General features: G+C 36.7%; 1 long non-coding RNA gene across 1 annotated transcript; it reads right to left on the bottom strand.

Moving 5' to 3' along the window:
- Positions 1-204: 204 nt before the first annotated feature.
- Positions 205-3,028, bottom strand: LOC117673827 (uncharacterized). The gene is made up of 3 exons (XR_004593585.3): positions 2,775-3,028; positions 1,680-1,777; positions 205-254 (listed from the first exon to the last, which is right to left on the bottom strand). It is a non-coding gene; the product is annotated as an uncharacterized LOC117673827 (long non-coding RNA).
- Positions 3,029-4,328: the final 1,300 nt, after the last annotated feature.

The following is a 4,328-nucleotide window of genomic DNA, read 5'->3' as shown; positions in this document are numbered from 1 at the left end:
TATGCTTAGGTCAGACCGAAGGCGGCGTTGTTCTAAATTTTCTAAGCCCAAAATTTCAAGTCTGGTGGCATAAGGTATTTTGTGGCGAGCAGAGGAGTGGAGGACTCTTGTGAAATATTTCTGGACATGTTCAATTGTATTAATGTTCAATATGCAGTGCAGGAGACATAGTGTTGCCATCCTAGCCGTCCTGTAATGGTATTGATTGGTAGAAAAGTCTCCTCTTCTCACTAGTTAAGTCTACTTTGCTGTTCCTGTGGAAACAATGGAAAGTAGCAGGCCGAACAAAATGTTTGGATATCAGAGAGGTTGATGGACATAAATGGGACTCTACTTTGAATGCTTTGGGTTTATCCAACTGCAAATTATTCTAACATTTTTTCTAGCAGGGGAGTTTAAGTAATTCCTCAATTAATCCAAGGTAGGCTTTGGTTAGCCTACCTATCTCTAAATAAATAAAATCATAATATGATGATATCACAATTCAAAAAATATCTTCTATCCATTGAAAGTAGTAGATCAGAATCTTTTTAATATGCATTTCTGCTTTGATCCAAACACTGCTTGTTTTACAATCTCTCTGCATAATAAGAAGGTATGTTCAGAATGTTAAAATGAGATAAATCACCTCAGAAAGATTGGATGAAAAGCTAGGAACAAATTCTGTGTTATTCTGACAGTTGAGAAATTTTATCCTAAATAAGATCCCATAACATCAGGACTCCAAATTTTTTACTGGCTTACAGCTTTTAATGGTGTTCTTTTTAAATTCAAAAAAATTACTTGGTGGGTTCCTTATAATTTATGATTTGTCTTCAGTTTCTCAAGTAGTAGCTACAGATTCCATTGTAACTGGAGTTAATTTGAAAGTTTGTTTTTATTCCAAGATTCCCATCCCATTCCAAGATTCACTGGGAAAAAGAAGTGGTTACCTGAGGCCCAACTACCAGTCTATGAACCCTTAAGAGTAGCATCCCTTCATCTCTTCTCCATTAAAAGTTGATTAATGAAATGTTGCCTCTTTGTTCATTGTCCTGCATCATTCCATTAATTAAACAGAGTCAAGCAAGGGGCAAGCCTAAACATAAGGTTGATATGTCTAATTTCATTTCTAATTTATTAATTTTTCATTAAAGGCATGGAGGTAACATGTTGAATAATGCTAATTGCTGATACTTGTAAATATATAGTTTGATCCTAATAATATATTATTTATAAGGAAAATTATTGCTCTTAATACACATTCTTGAGAAATGCATCCTAATCAGAATTTAATAGAGGGAGGCTCATCTCATTTATATAACCCATTTGAAGTCAGTGAAGACATAGCGGGATTATACAAATAATCATGTTGAATCAAACTGAATGGTTCTCTAGTCCAATTTTCTATTCTCTTTGTGGCTAGACATCCACAGAGCTTCAAAAGTTCAGAATAATTATACAATGGCAATTGATTATTTTTTTTTGCATAATTGCTATTCAACTGCTATTACCTCTAGTCTTAGAAGACTCATAGTCATTCTTGCTAGTAGCCATCAATAACCATATCCTCCAGAAAAATCTCTAATTTCCTTTTAAAACCATCCAAGATGGTCCTTTATCAAACCTGTGTTATATGTCTAATTTACAGTATATCTATGACATACATGAATGGCTTTGGCCATAATCTCAATTCTCACCTCCCTCATATCTTCTGATGGAGTTTGAGATGATGTCCATATGCATTAAATATATATGCATAAAACTCTTCTGAATTGGAACTTCTGGCCAGTCAACACTGGAAAAGAGCATAACACAATATCCTTAAATCTATATACAGTACTGGTTGCAACTATATTGTTTTCAGCCTGAAAATTAGGAAAGCAATATGACCTCCATTCTTCTGCTAAGGACAGAACTAAAAATAGCAATAGCAATAGCACTTAGATTTATATACCACTTTGCAGTGCTTTACAGCCCTCTCTAAGCAGTTTACAGAGTCAGCGAATTGCCCTCTGGATCCTCATTTTACCCACCTTGGAAGGATGGAAGGCTGAGCCAACCTTGAGCCTGGTGAGATTTGAACTGCCAGATTGCAGGCAGCCAACAGTCAGCAGAAGTAGCCTGCACTCTAACCACTGTGCCACCGTGGCTCATCAAAAAGATCACCTACTTGATGGGAAATATGCAAATTACTCAGGAGGAAGGAAGGAAGAAAGGAAGGAAGGAAGGAAAAGAAAGAAAGAGAGAGAGAAAGAAAAGAAAGAAAGAAAAGGAAAGAGAGAGAGAGAGAAAGAAGAAAGAAAGGAAAGGAAAGGAAGGAAGGAAGGAAGGAAGGAAGGAAGGAAGGAAGGAAGGAAGGAAGGAAGGAAGAAAGAAAAGAGAAGAGCAAATTTAATAAATTGGTGAGCTTGTTCTTCCCCATTTTCTAATAGAACCATAGCTGGTTAGGTAGACTAAGATAGACCCATCTCTTAGCTTCTGCTCGCCACCTACCAGAATGGTAGAGAATGCTAAATGTCAAAAAGGCTTTCATCTAGCCTAGCACATTTCATTATTTGGCTTTTGGACTAATAAGCCTTGTCTTTTAGCCTCCCCAATCACAATATGATGAGAAACTTCACTTCTCTCCCAATGTGATAATCGCTTGGGACCGCGTGAAGATAAGAAGCCCTTCATTTTGTAGTCTTATTCCCCTTTTGCCCTACAATGATGCAGTGATCTTTTTTAGCCTCCTAAATTCAATTAATTTGACTTAAAAAACAACAACAAACCAACACACACACACCACACACCTCTTTTGCTCTTCTCAGGTGATCTTATTTTGCAGACAAACATAATGACACCGCAGTGACAGTGCAATAGAGATATTATTGCTTAGCAATAAGAAAGGGCAGGAAGGAGAGAGAGAGGAGAAAGCATTGTCAAAATTACATGGCCATTTCTACCGTCTCTCTAAGTGATAATATCTTTTCCTAATCTAGGGCATACTGATAGGATATTCTTCAGAAAATATTATATGGAATAAATAATAGAATATTCAGTTGCTACTCTGGTCTTAGCCACTGCTGCCGTTTCAGTTCCAAAACCCTTTATTGGTTTGTCTTGGTCTTTCTCTGCATTTATGCTTTCTAAATATGGGTTGCTTAGGAGATGAGGCACTTTTCTCCAATAAGAAACTGGCTTTGTCTTGCAACAGGTCAACATAAAGCTAGCCTATCACGTCTTCAAAATCACAGGAAATGTTGCTAAAGTGCCAGAGAAATTAAGAGCCCTAAATAAAGGAGAAAAAGCAATAATGCTGAAACAAGAGCACAGTTGAATATCTGCTAGCAGATGCTCCTGTACTATATGGAGATGAAATAGGGCAAGCACCAATTTGACACCATGGTAACTTTGCTGAAGTTTATTTATTTATTTTTTGGTTTATTTCTTTCAGGTGAAGTGCAGTAAAAAGAAAAAGTATCAGGTTAGAACCTTTCAAGGTGTTAATGTTTGGTTTGCATCTCCATAGTAAATATGTCATAATAATACTGAGGATATGTCTCCCCCAATAAAAATATGTAATTTTGTAAGAATCAAAGAAAATCAATAGAGAAAAAAAAAGTGGGAAATGGCACTACTGCACTAACAGGAAGCCAAATATGGAATCCTAAATAAAATAAAATAAATAAATACCCAGATGGAAATCTGGAGGGAAGAAATTTAAAGGCCAGGGTCCTTGTCAAACTGCCAATTCGAGTAATTTTTGGAAGAGATTTTTTTTAAAAAAGTAGCCATAGTCTATATTTAAATTGATTTTGAATCCAATCCATCACTCTACAAGTACACAAAGTGGGTATAATTCTTGCACAGATGATTTGCCTGGAGTAGTAAGCACTTGAGGAACAAATTGTATTCAATGGGTGAAACTTAGACAAATCACAATTGAAATCTTCAGCCTCTATGATGACAATATGTATACGTCATAAAGGTTAACCAATATGTAATGCTTATCTTGCAGTGACTCTACTCCCATAACTTAAGAGCCATCTCTGCCCCAATCATCTAGATCAAACTTGGACATTTTGTCCACTCTGGGCCACATCCAGCTCTTTGGATGTCCTGTCTGTCCCAAATGAGGTCAAATGGAAATTAGAAATCAAATGTAAATAAGCACACCACAGGGGGCAGAAGAAGAATACAAGTTGGGTCGGCTCTGTGCAATCACCCTGCACACCTTCAGTCATCTGGCACCCTTATGTAGCTGTCTTGGTAAAATTAATTGCCCACCCTGATCTAGAGGGAGTTCAGTGGAGCAATGAACTATATAAAGTTTTCCAACTTCTCTTCATGAGACTTTGAGTGGT

This window comes from Pantherophis guttatus, chromosome 2 (assembly GCF_059756535.1).
Source record: "Pantherophis guttatus breed Tessera chromosome 2, ASM5975653v1, whole genome shotgun sequence".
NCBI classification, from domain to species: Eukaryota; Metazoa; Chordata; class Lepidosauria; order Squamata; family Colubridae; genus Pantherophis; species Pantherophis guttatus.
Note: the sequence above shows the minus strand (reverse complement) of the source record. Positions and strands in the feature narration are given on the sequence as shown.